The sequence below is a fragment of the Castor canadensis genome, chromosome 2 (assembly GCF_047511655.1).
Source record: "Castor canadensis chromosome 2, mCasCan1.hap1v2, whole genome shotgun sequence".
NCBI lineage: Eukaryota > Metazoa > Chordata > Mammalia > Rodentia > Castoridae > Castor > Castor canadensis.
Genome location: NC_133387.1, coordinates 102,981,573 through 102,995,797, shown reverse-complemented (window position 1 = coordinate 102,995,797; position 14,225 = coordinate 102,981,573). Strand labels below are relative to the sequence as shown.

Genomic DNA, 14,225 nt, shown 5'->3' with positions numbered 1-14,225 from the left:
TGTTATCCTCCTGAGGCTCTTGTGAGTAGTGGCAGCTGCAAACTGTGCCTTTTCCTTTTTGGGACCTAAGCTATTCCATGTTTGTCTGTCTGAGCTCTGAGTTAGGTGAAATAGAGACTGGCCCTTCAGCAGACACCAGACTTGGTAGAACACAACCTTTAAAGTCTTCTCTGCTTGTTTTCCTGCAGGTGAAGGCTGAGATGGAGAAAAAATCCTGATCTAGCCCTTTTCCTAGGAAGGAAGGTGTGTGGTGTTTGGTAACTTTCCCAAGGTATTCCAAAATCCCAAGCCAAGCCTGGAAATCCCAGAGCATCTCCCGATTATAGGGGGTTTTAAGTGGCCTGTGCTGTGAATAACAGATGACACACCTGTCCTGCTAGCCCCCCCAATGTCAGCTGACCTGAGGTGACTATTGAAGGGTCTCTGCCATGCAGTAACCTCAGAGGAGCAGAGAGCCATCACCCAAAGGAATATGTGTCTGTCTGTAAGTCCATCAGTCAAGCGAGACTGAAGATCCACCACAGTTAGTATGAAAGGGCCATGGGGAGCCTCTGCTCCCCATAAGGTCATTGCTGTACTGATCCCAAGAGTCGGCCAGCTGAGGATGTATGCCTGAGGACAGAGCACGGGCCAGCTGAACCTGGGAACAGAGGGACCACAGGTGACTGAGTCAAACACTGCCTTTTCTTTGATGGGCTGCAGCCTGTTCACTCTACTTAGTGGAATGGTACTGAACCACCCATGGAGCATGGGACATGACACACTGGGCTGGAGAGTCACACATGGTATTGACTTGGACACATGTTCCTTTGGTCTTCCTCTAGGTCAGCTAACTCCATGGGATCTACAAGAGCAGTGGAAAGGCGTTGAAGACCTATAGAAAGGCAGTTGTCTTGCTTGCCTCTGTCCCCTGGCCAGAGCCAGGGAGCAATAGCAGATAGAGGGATGTGGTCTTTTACAGGGAACAACAGCAGATGGAAGGTCACGGTCTCCTACCATGAGTGAGCCCTGCTGTTTCCTACCAAGCTCCCTGACGGTATCCTTGGCACTCAGCCTTGCAGCTCTTCATCTGCTAATGCCACCACAGTATCAAGGGTTCCTTTCGTACCAGAATTCTTGTTACCTGGAGGAGTTTATAAATAGGGTTAAAGTATGTTTGTCCACTGGCTGGGCATGGCGCACACCTGTAATCCCAGCACTCTGGAGGTTGAGGCGGGAAGATGCAAGTTTCCAGACAGACTAGCCTGGGCTATCTCTAACTAATGAAAATAAACACAACAAAAAGACAAATCCTGTTGCAGGGCGTAGGAGTGCAGGGCTGTAGCTATCCATGACTGACTTGAGTTTATATTATGTCAGAAGAGGGTCTCAGTGCCAAACTCACCCAGTGACTTAAAAACAGTTGAAGCAGGGGGGTGGGGATGGGGAGCTCATCATTCAGTTATTAATTACTGAATTATATTTACTGAGTATGTGCTATGTTGTTAGCTCTGTGTGAGGCCCAACAAAACAAAATAAAACATGGGTACCCAGCCTGAGCCTCAAATGCAACTCCATTTCTGGGAGAAGCCTTCTTTTCAGAGCCTCCTTTCTGTTTTTTCTTTGTGGTATTAGGGTTTGAACTCAGGGCCTACACCTTGAGCTACTCTACCAGTCCTTTTTTTGTGATGGATTTTTTTGAGATAATGTCTCACAAACTACTTGCCTGACCTGGCTTTGAACCGTGATCCTCCTGATCTCTGCCTCCTGAGTAGCTGGGATTACAGGCGTGAGCCACTGGCTCAGAGCCTACTTTTGATTTTTAAAATTTTAGACATCTCTATTTCATGATCGAAAAACCCTGAAGAATTGCTCTTTTCTTATTTTCACAGAAGCTGCTGTGTGGCACGTAGCATTGTCCCTTTCTTGGCCTTGGGATGGGTCAGGTCACTGGGCCTGTTTGGGGCAAGGGAAATGCACAGAAAGGAACATCCTGTTCTGTGACCTTCCCTTGCCTGCCTATTTTAGCCTCTAAAACCTTGTTCATTTCATGGAAGTTTTACAAAACAGAGGGTCCCAGTTGGCTTCATAGTCAGCTTCTGGACAAAACCACACTAAAGGGAGAGAAGCTGGTGTGTTTCTGGATTATGAAATAGCAAAAAAAAAAAGAGCAAAACACCACAAAACAAAAACCCACTGACAACAGAAATGACTCCAAATCCTACTTTCCCAGGCAGAACCATGGAGATCCAAACTATGAGAAAGTCTTAGACACCCAGGGGAAGACTATTCTGTGTTCCTCCCTGACCTAAACGGACATTGTGGGTTTTAACATTTCACTGAGATTTCATCAAACCAAACCACGAAAGACATATGGGTTTTTAGACCAAGATTTCTCTCCTAAGTTTTGTTTTGAAGTTTGTGCTGAGGTTTCAAAAACACATGTGTCTATGTCTGAAGAGTGCCAGTTAATTCAGAAATACATTCAGGGAAGTTTGAGTTGATGAGAAAATTGGATTTTGAAGGCTATCTGTCAAGTATCCACCATCTTCACTCACCACTCCAGGAAAATTATTTAAGGAGGATGGAGAAAACTTTTTGAAATGCTGACTCAGGGTTCAGAGGCCAAGATGCTCCACTGCTGATGAGTGGGTAAAGAAAATGTGGTATCTATATGCAATGGAATTTTATTCCATCACGAAGAAGAATGAAATTTTGTCACTTGCAGGTAAATGGAGGGAACTGGAGAACATCACCTTAAGTGAAGTTAGCCAGGCTCAGAAAGTCAAAGGCCGCATGTTTTCTCTCATATATGGAATATAGATCTAATACAAATACACCAATATTATGAAAAACTGGTTACACTAAGGGGAGGTCACTGACAGGAGAAAGAGGGTAAAGGAAGGAAGTTAAGAAGGTGCATAAGGCTGATGTACCACTTCTAGGTAGGTTTGGTTTCTGTCTCAGTCCATTTCTGTTGCTATAACTAAATGCCTGAGCTGGGAAATGCATGAAGAAATTAAGTTTATTGGGCCTGTAGTTTTGGAGTCTGGAAGGTTGAAGCTGGAGCAGCCCCATCTCGAGGGCCCCATGCTGCATCACAACATGGAGGATGGCCTCACATGGTGGGAATGCACAGCAGTGCATGCTGAAGGGCAGGTTTGAGAGAGACCAAAGTGGAGGGGCCAGTGTTACTAGATAACACTTGTTCTTAAAGTAACTAATCCAGTCCTGAGAGACCCAACACATAACACACTCCCTGGAGACAGGCATTAACCCTTCTGAGGGCAAGGTCCTGTTACCTAATTAACTCCCGCTAAGCCCCACCTCTTAATAGATCCTGTCACTTCTCCGTACTGTTACAGTGGGGACCAAGGTTCCAGAGCTCGAACCTTCAGAGACAAATCACATCCTAGCCACTTTGTTGAAGTGGCTGGGTCCCCCTCCAAGTCTCCAGTCACTATTTCCCACGAACAAACACTCCACCCCAGGAAACTGCTGATTGTTGCCTGAGCTGAACTTGGAATGCCTTACCCTATCAGCACACAAGGACACTTTCTGAGACTACAGGGGGTACATTAAAGGATTGAAAAACCCAACTCAAGCTACTTAAAAATCTAAACATTGATCTAGCATTTGATCCAGCAATACCACTCTTGGGGATATACCCAAAAGACTGTGACACAGGTTACTCCAGAGGCACCTGCACACCCATGTTTATTGCGGCATTATTCACAATAGCCAAGTTATGGAAACAGCCAAGATGCCCCACCACTGACGAATGGATTAAGAAAATGTGGTATCTATACACAACGGAATTTTATGCAGCCATGAAGAAGAACGAAATGTTATCATTCGCTGGTAAATGGATGGAATTGGAGAACATCATTCTGAGAGAGGTGAGCCTGGCCCCAAAGACCAAAAATCGCATGTTATCCCTCATATGTGGACATTAGATCAAGGGCAAACACAACAAGGGGATTGGACTTTGAGCACCTGATAAAGCGAGAGCACACAAGGGAGGGGTGAGGATAGGTAAGAGACCTAAAAAACTAGCTAGCATTTGTTGCCCTCAACGCAGAGAAACTAAAGCAGATACTTTAAATCAACTGAGGCCAATAGGAAAAGGGGACCAGGAACTAGAGAAAAGGTTAGATTAAAAAGAATTAACCTAGAAGGTAACACCCACGCACAGGAAATTAATGTGAGTCAACTCCCTGTATAGCTATCCTTATCTCAACCAGCAAAAACCCTTGTTCCTTCCTATTATTGCTTATACTCTCTCTTCAACAAAATTAGAGATAAGGGCAAAATAGTTTCTGCCGGGTGGCAAGGGGTAAGTGGGGTAAGGGAGGGAGTGGGGGGGGAAGGGAGGGGGCGGGGGGGAATGGGGGAGAAATGACCCAAACATTGTATGCACATATAAATAAAATTAAAAAAAAAAAGAAAAACCCAACTCAATACGGCTTCCCACGGCCAAAGATGGAACAATTTGAGCATCAAAAGAAGGACAGATTGCTCCAGACATCAGTTACTCTAAAATTCATGAGTTCATGACACAAGAGATGAAACTCAGCCAGGTGCCAGTGGCTCACACCTATAATCCTAGATACTCAGGTGGCAGCGATCAGGAGGATCAAGGTTCAAAGCCAGCACAGGCAAATAGTTCTCAAGTACCTATCTAAAAAAAAAAACCAAAAAAACAAAAATGATCACAAAAAAGGCTGGTGGAGTGGCTCATGGTGTAGGCCCTGAGTTCAAACCTCAGTACCACACACACAAAAAAGTGAAATTCATGTGTCACCTTGAAGGATACCGTGAGACCAACTCATTGTGGGCAGTACATTGTGCATTGTCCTGACTTCTCCTCTGGGTGACCAAATCATTGGGCTTTTGCTTCTTTAAGGAAGGGACCAGATCCTACTTGTCTTTGTGGCCCCCACAGAGCCTCACCCAGCCTTGCTGGTGCTTAGTGAGTATCAAGTCAGGAGGATGCACCATGTCTGCACTAACAAAGAGACTTCCCTCTGCATCCATAATTACCTCGCTCCATGGAGGGAAGGAAGGGTCCACTTCTCAAATTCTCCCTACAGAGTCCTGGCTGGTGTGTGTTTTTTCTTTTCTTTTTTTTTTTTTTGGTGGCACTGGACTTTGAACTCAGGGCCTCACGCTTGCAAGGCAGATGGTCTTATGACTTGAGCTATTCCACCTGCCCTTTTTTTTGTGATGGGTTTTTTTTTGAGATAGTGTCTCACAAACTATTTGTCTGGGCTAGCTTCGAACCATGCTCCTCCTGATCTCTGCCTCCTGAGTAGCTGGGATTACAGGTGTGAACCTCAGGCACCCGGCGTCTAAGCAACTATTACAATGACTGGGGATAGCCACTGCCCTTAGTCTGAGGCTAGAGCCTCTGGCACTCCATCTAGATGATTGGAGATGTCTTTCACTTCCTAAGGTTGCAACCAATCCCTACTGGCTGCTATCTTTAGTTCTACAGTCCCCTACAGACCTACTTTGCACAGTGGGCTGTAGCCCCCGTCTTTGGTTTTGCCAACTTGTTTGGTCCCAAGAAGGTCCTTGGAGAAGGAGTCCTGTCTGAGCTTAGTAAAGTGAGTGGGGGATTAAGTTTATCTTCTAGGCACTGATCCCAATGGTGGGCAGCAGAGTGAGGGATGGAGCCTCTCTTTACTTCATTTCTCAGCACCCATGCCAGAAATTGGCTGTCTGAGACAATCTGTGCCTCCAAACTGAGCTGAAGATGGAGCCGAGACCCACGCCATTGGCCATGTGCTAGTTCTGACATTGGCAAGGAACGGTTGTCCTGGACCTCTGTGTCCTCAACTTAAAATGATGTCAGAGGCACCTTCTCAGGAGTGCCATGACTGTTGGGAAGTGTCTGGGGTCAAGCAAGTATCCAGTTGGCTCTGTCTTCTTCCAAGGCAGGCCACCCCTGACTTCCTTCTGCCACAAGGTTCCTTAGGAGCTAGGATCAGCTCAGTAAAGTCTATCTCAGGCTGCTTATGCAAGCTGTTGATTGCTGTCCCTTGCTCCTGGATGGGACCCTTATCAGGGCAACGAAGTCAGGGTGGTACAACTCACCTGGCCTGGGGTCTGGGGGCCATCCCTGGGAGCAACACTTCTTGCTGGTGCCCTTGCCCAGGGCCCAGTGGATAATGCTGTGGGCTAGCCCCACAGCAGGACAGACACCTCCGATGCCTGCCTCAACTAACACCCCCTTAGGTCACAGTGTTTTTTTTCCATCTCTGTGACACTCTCTGAGTATCCATCTCATTTTCACCTCTCAGAAACCCTGTCATGTGGGCAGGGCAAGATGGATAATTACCCACTTAACAGACCAGAAACTAAGGTTCACACCGGTTGATGACATCATACAGCTCCAAGGGACAGGCCACTCCAGGCCACACAGTAGACAGCCGCTGGACTAATCTCACTGTAACTCTGGGTAACTTCTCCTATCCTCACCCGGTCCCCTAAAATATCCCTAGAGTCAGCAGGCTACAGGATGTCACTTCTAAGTGTTTACACTTCTTCTCAGGAAAATCCCAGTAATTATACGCTCATGTCAACACACACCTCAAAATAAACCCATATGAACAGTGGCCTAAATGCCCAAATCACAAGAATTTTACAAAATAAACCATGAGTCATCTGAAATATTCCTTGTGTGTGTTGGGCAAATCTAGATTGTAGACCAAGTCTAATCCAGAGAGCTTTGGTAGGCTGTCTTGGGACAAAGATTGACAAGCAAACTTAAATTTAAGAGATGGAATAACAGGGTGGGGGAGCATGAGACAGAGAGAGAGAGAGAGATAAGGGTGGGGGACAAAATCAAGAGTATGGGTCTTGATATCAGAATACCTACACCCAAATCCCGGTTCAGTCACCTGTGTAGCATTGAAGACGCCATATAGAACTGCCAAGTTCAGTTTTCTCACCCAGAAAATGGGGTCGTGCAGTTTGTTCAAGGGGAACTGTGAGATTTCAGTTTTTTCTAAATTTACAAAAAGCTTTCTACAAAGATGGATTCTTCTCTCTTTTGCTAATGAAGGTTATGTCACATTGTTCTTTCCTGCCATCTGCCTTATTGCCAGTCTTGAAGACCATGATCCTGACATCTAAAAGAAGACATTTGATCACCTTTTCTTTTCAGAGAATCCAAAGGCTTAGAGAGGCCACTGTGGGAATTGTAAGTCCTTTGGAGTTGATCATATTTCTAGTTTCATCTGAAAACAACCCAATTCCAAGCCAGGGAAAGCTGAACGGGGATTATAACTAGTCAAGGTCCTTGGAAAAATGACTTGCACCATTTTCTCTGATTACCTGATTTTAAAAAAAAACCTTATCTTTGCTATATGGGATTTGAACTCAGGTTCTAACACTTGCTAAGCAGGTGCTATAACACTTGAGCCACTCTACCAGCCCTTTTTGTGTTGGATATTTTCCAGATAGGGTCTCATGAACTATTTGCTAGGGCTGGCTTCGAACCTCAATCCTCCTGATCTCTGCCTCCTGAGTAGTTAGGATTACTGGCATGAGCCACCGGCGCCTGGCTCTAATTACCTAATTTTTTAATTCTCAATTTATGCCTTTTGGCTCACAGACAATCTCTACCATACACCCTGGACCTGACCCCAAGGTGATCTCCTCAGCTCCTTCATGCTCCCTTCAGGCCCCCCACTCTCCAGGCCTCTCCCCTCCTTTGCTCAAGACCTTGTGACCACCTCAGGTGCAGGGAAGGAGCTGAGGCTCACCAGAGAGCCGCCCCAGGGAGCATGGCTCAGAGACCTCTGCGGGGGAAGCATGGACACAGGCTTCACTAGCCCCATTCACACGGGTTCCTGGCATCTCCCCTGTGGGGTAAAGAACACAGGACTTGGCTGCAGCCAGGAGCTCTTGCAGGGCATGGGGAGGTCTTGCAGCCCTCCCCCCCCAGCCCTGCCATCTGCTGGCCTGAGGTAGCTACTTAAGATGAGTTTCTTGATTTTCTGCAAATTCTATCTAAACCACACTGGCTTCCTATATGAATTGGAGCAGCATTTGAATGATAGGCTGTATTATTTGGAACCAAATAACTGGGATATTAAAAAGGGAATATATTAAAGTATTACAAAGTCCCAATTTGAGGGAGGATCAGGACACTGCTTTGACAGAGCTTATGATGTGTCATCCACCATGTCCTCTCTTTTTTCTTTCTTTTTGTGGTGATAGTGGGGTTTGAACTCAGGGCATCCAACTTGCTAGGCATGCACTCTACTGCTTGAGCCACTCCTCCAGCTCAACTGTGTCCTTTCTAACGTCCCCACAGACACATCTCACCCATTGGCCCTTGCAGTGAGCTAGCTCTCCATTCTTTTCACGCTCCAGCCGCAAATTGTTGCAATATTTTTATTTTGGTGAAAACAAATAATTAAAATGAATGGGAAAGCATAAGGATTTTTATTAATGCTGTTACTGATATTAAAAACAAACCACCAAGTGCCAGGGGTATAGCTCAGTGGTAGAACTCTTGTTTCACAAGCAAGAGGCCCTGGTTTCCACCTCCAGCATCGCAAAAATTCAATGAATAAAAAGTAAAAACCAGCCGGGTGCTGGTGGGTCTTGCCTATAGTCCTAGCTACTTGGGAGGCTGAGATTAGGAGGATCACAGTTTAAAAATAGCCTGGGCATAGTTGGTGAGACCCCCCCATCTCCAAAATAATCAGAGCAAAATGGACTGAAGGCATGGCTCAGAAGGTAGAGCACCTGATTTGCAAGCACAAAGTCCTGAGTTCAAACCCCAGTCCTGCTAAAAATAAATAAATAAGTAAATAAATCAGCTTAAAATGTGCCATTGTCTGGTGAGCCACTCCCAGGACCCGGCCATCTGTAATCACTGCCCCCAACTCTGTAAAACAACATTTGCATTTCTACGTTCCCAGCAATAAGGCCTTGAAATAGATGCAGGGCACTGAAAATTATAGGACTTGAATGAAATTGTAGGACTGCTGAGGTCCCCACAGGAACGCAGCCCTGGCCTGGAGCGGTGAGGCCCTAAATTCTGGGGACTCAGGATTTTCCCTGTCATGGGAACAGAAGGCCATCACCACAGGGCTTCTGACCTCAGCGTCTTGCACATTGGAAAGGGCATCCAAGGGACCCTGGGGTTCCCCAGAGCTGCGAGGTCCCAAATCCCACCTTGGGTAGTTTTCTGGTGGGGTGTGCTAAACTCATCTCCCCATTCCATTCTTGGGTGTGACAGGACAGTCACTCAGGAAAGTGGATGTGGAGGATACTGACTGAGTCACAGCAGCAAGGCAGGCCTGGGAGGAACCAGTGGTCAGAACAGTGGTCATTTGTGGTGGATGCCTGGAGGGCCATGGGGTGGTCCTGGACGGCTGACTGCTGAACTTGGGAGGAGGGCCCACGGGTGTGTCCACTTCATGGTAACTGATGATTTTTGTGCTCTTTTTGTATTTGTTTGTCATCACTGGGGTTGGAAAACCTCCCAGGGGAGTAGAGGATACCCCCAGAACCGCAAGACTGAACTTCCCACCAGCCTGCAAGAAGGAGGGCTGGAATCGTGTATAATTTGTTTAGAGGAAGTAAAGGAACTGGGCAGATGGCACACAGGGCAAAGAAGGTGTTTGCCCCATATCTGGGGGGAGGGTCACAGGCTTTTAGAAAGCAGAGTCTTTTGGGGTTTCTGCTTCCCTTGGCCACTGAGCTGCTCCAGCTGGTTCCTGTCTCCCTGCCAGCCATGGGGATCAGGGTGACTGATGCTGATGTGTGTTCAAGGCCTTCTGCTCCCAGGAGCTCTGTTTTTCCATCAACACCCTGTGGGGGAAGAAGAGAGGCGGTGATGCAGTTAACTTGAGTTAATATATACATGTTTTTTGGTGGCATTGAGGTTTGGACTCAGGGTTTTACACTTGCAAAACAAGGGCTCTGCCGCTTGAGCCACACCTGCAGTCCATTTTGCTCTGCTTATTTTGGAGATGTGGTCTCCTGAACTACTTGCTCAGGCTGGTCTTGAATTTTGATCCTTCTGTTCTCAGCCTCCCAAATAGCTAGGATTACAGGAAGAGCTACCAGCACCTGATTCAAGTTTAATGTTGACATAAATTTTATTGAACATTTACTATGTGGCAAGCTGGGGTGGACGAGGCGAGAAAATCTCCAGCCCACAAGGAAATATTTTTAGGAGCAACATCTTACAGGTGACAAAACGTGATTGAATGAGTCCAGAGCTGGACCCAGGTCCGGGGGCTACATGGGCCTGATCAGAACAAGGGAAAGGCTGTAGTGTCCGGCTAGGGCAGGCCCAGTCATCCTAGCACGGCCACATTCCTCCTGACCTGGCGACCTTCACATGGGTGTCTCAGGGCTCAGCCTGCGTAAGTGGGATTGTGTTTTCACAGGGAGACCCTGATTGTTCCCCTGCGTCTTCCACCATGAGAGGACACAGCGAGAAGACGCCTTTTGTACACCGGGAAGTGACCCTCACTAGACACCCAATCTGCCAACTCCTCCATCTTGGACTTCCAGAACCGTAAGAAATACACTGCTGTTTATAAGACACTTGGTCTATGTTTTTTTGTTACAACAGCCTCAAGGGACCAAGACAAGTCCTAGGAAAGTGAGAAGATGGTGACTGTGTCTCACCATGAGAATTGCTGACATGTTTCTCATGTCGCTTTTCTGTGCATGTAGCCATGAGCCCAGAGGCATGAATGCACTCACATAAGCGTAGGCATGAGCACACACATGCACACCAGGGTATATGCACACACAGGCATACGAGCACATGTGTGAGTAGACACAAGCACACACACATGAGTACACACATGCACACCAGGTCATATGCACACAGAAGCACACACGAGCAAAGGATGCACACACACACACAGATGAGCACACATAAGTACATATGCACACGGGCACACACAAGGACACACATGAGCTCACACACATGTACACACAAAGCACATGTACACACAAGCACACACATGCGCACATGCATGTAAGCACACACATGCGCACATACACGCAATACACGAGCCTACACATGCATATACATGTGCACATGAGCACACACACGTGCTCATCACAAACTTGCTATGCAAGCAATCTTGGCAGTTGACGGAGCTGTTTGGGGTTTCAGGGGTCCCTGTGGCACCCAGGATAAAGGTCCTCTGGATGCTTCTCCCACTTGCCCTTCACCCACTCCTGGGCACCCTTCTCTGCAGCTGCCTGGACACCTTGCAGACATGGAAACTCTGTCCTTTATGTGCTTGTCCCTGTGAAGGTGCCACTCGCCTGCTTCATAGGCCTTTTCTGTGAACTTTGATCAGCTTTCCTCCTTCAGGGCTCTTCCACGCTGATGGAAGGAGAGAGCATGACCTTCCACTCTGAGCCCCTGGGCTCACAACTCCCAGCAGGTGGGAATGAGGAGGCGGCTGCCATATTTCTTTACATGTTGTTCTTGGAGGATTGAGATTTTCGAGTGAAAGAGCAATGGCTATAATAATTATTATTTGTTAAGCATTTTAAAGACAAAAGGCTGAGGTGCAGACAGTTTGGATAGTTACTGGAAGCCACTCAGTTTGGATTTGCAGACACTGGAGCCTGGGTTCTGTCCTCTCTGGCCGAGTCACACATGTCACTTCACCCAGGACATGGGCCACCTCCCTGAAGTGCCCCTTGTCAGCTCTCTGTTTGGGCCTTCCCTCACTCTGGAGGTGAGGCCATGGAGGAGGAGGTGTGTGTGTACAAAACCTACAGTTGACATTAAACTTACAGGCGAAAGGCTGAGTGCTTTGCCCCTCGGATTGGCACAAGGCAAGAATGTCCTGGTGCTGGAAGCTGGAGCCAGTGCATACCAGAAAAGGAAATGAAGGCACGTAGACCTTTTTGTACAGGTGGTATGCTATGATAACTAGCTTTTCTTGTTGCTGTGACAGAAATCCTGACCTAAACAATGTAAGGGAGGAAGAATTCATTTTGGCTCACAGCGTCCAAGAGTCCAGTCCGTCATGGCAGAAGGTGTTGCTGGAGCTGTTGACCTCATGGCAGACAGGATGCAGAGAGACAGCAAAGAACCCGGGGACCACGTAGAACCTTCCAAGTTATGTCACCAGTGACCTACTCCCTCCTGCTTGGCTCCACCTAAATCTTCTACCACCTCCCAAGATAGCACCAACAACTGAGGACTATGCATTTAACATGAGTCTGTGGTGATATTTCATATTCAAACATAACACATGCTTATCTATGTAGAAAATTCCAAAGAATCAACAACAACGAAATTGAGAGCCAATGCGCTCAACAAGCTTGCAAGAAGAACAATGCACAGAAAAAAGTGCCTTACATGTCTTTATTACAGCATGAGCACATGGGCACTCAAATAGCATGTAATACCAGTTATAATTTCTCAGGGAAAAGAAGAGAATTACCTGGAAATAAATCTAACAAAACATACTTAAGACCAGGTACCAGTGGCTCACCCTTGTAATCCTAGCTACTCAGGAGGCAGAGATCAGGAGGATCAGGGTTCAAGGCCAGCCTTGGGCAAATAGTTTGAAGGACCCTATCTCAAAAAACACAAAACAGAAAAAGGGCTGGTGGAGTGGCTCAAGTGGTAGAGCACTTGCCTAACAAGCGTGAGGTCCTGAGTTCAAACCCCAGTGCCACCAAAGGAAAAAAAACCCAAACTATACAATGCTGATGAGAGAGAGGAGGCAGAGAGAGACAGAGAAAGATCTAAAACCCACAAATAGACCACACATATATGCCCAACTGATTAAAAAAACAAGCAAGTGAAAGAAACTCATTTCTACCAACGCAACACTGTTGGAGAAATTGGACACCCATAGACATGACCAAAGTGTCACATATTGTCTTAGTCCATTTTGTGTTGCTATAGCAAGATACCCAAAGCTGGGTAACTTATATATATATATAAAAGTTTTTTGGAGGAATACTGGGGGTTTGAACTCAGGGTTTCATGCTTGCTAGGCAGGTGCTCTACCTCTTGAGCCACGCCACCAGCCCTCTTTACATTGATTATTTTTGAAATAGGGTCTTGCTGTATGCCTGGGTTGGCCTGGACTGCAATCCTGTTGATTCCTCTCTGCTCAGCTGGGATGACAAGCGTGTGCCACCATGCCCCCAGCTATTGGTTGAGATGGGGTTTTGTGAATTATGTGCTGGCCTCCAACTGTGATCCTCCTGATCTCTGCCTCCTAAGTAGTTAGGATCAAAGTGTAAGCCACCGTGCCCAGCCCAACCTGGTTCTGTAGCTGCTTACAACTCTTTTTTTTTCTTTTATTCATATGTGCATACAATGTTTGGGTCTTTTCTTCCCCCTTCCCCCAGCCCCCTCCCTTCCCCCCCCTCCTCCCCACCCCCTCAATACCCAGCAGAAACTATTTTGCCCTTATTTCTAATTTTGTTGTAGAGAGAGTATAAGCAATAATAGGAAGGAACAAGGGTTTTTGCTGGTTGAGATAAGGATAGCTATACAGGGCATTGACTCACATTGATTTCCTGTGCATGTGTGTTACCTTCTAGGTTAATTCTTTTTGATCTAAACTTTTCTCTAGTTCCTGGTCCCCTTCTCTTATTGGCCTCAGTTGCTTTTAAGGTATCTGCTTTGGTTTCTCTGCGTTGAGGGCAACAAATGCTATCTAGTTTTTTGGGTGTCTTACCTATCCTCATACCTCCCTTGGCCACTCACAACTCTTCTCTCTTCATCAAAGTAGCCATGATGAAGCCGCCGTGTGGAGTTGTGGGCACCAAACCCACCAGCTCCATGAATCTGCTATGCCAGGCTCATGCTCCGTGAGCAGGAGTGGGGACACAGGAGGTCTGCTTGGTTACGGCTGCACATACTGTACTTTTCTTTTTCTCTTTTATTCATGGCTTTGCCAGTGCTCAAAATCACCCCCATCTGAAGGTTGGAAAGGAAATTATATTAATATTTGCAATGAGTCCTAGTTTGCAGTCCAAACTATTGCTGGGAAAGCGTGCAGATGACTTCTGTCCCCTGCATATTTTTGGTGGGACTGGGATTTGAACTCAGGGCTTCACACTTGCAAAGCAAGAGTTCTACTGCTTAAGCCACACCTCCTGTCCACTTCGCTCTGGTTATTTTGGAGATGGGGAATCTCGAGAAATATTTGCCTGGGCTGGCCTCAAACCGTGATCCTCCTTATCTCAGCCTCCCAGGTAGATAGAATGACAGGCAT

The 14,225-nt window shown here is 46.8% G+C and overlaps 1 non-coding gene across 1 annotated transcript; it reads left to right on the top strand.

Annotated features, from left to right (window-relative positions):
• The first annotated feature begins 12,598 nt into the window (after positions 1 to 12,598).
• On the top strand, positions 12,599 to 12,671 carry Trnav-aac (transfer RNA valine (anticodon AAC)). The gene has a single exon. It is a non-coding gene; the product is annotated as a tRNA-Val (tRNA).
• The last annotated feature ends 1,554 nt before the right edge of the window (positions 12,672 to 14,225 follow it).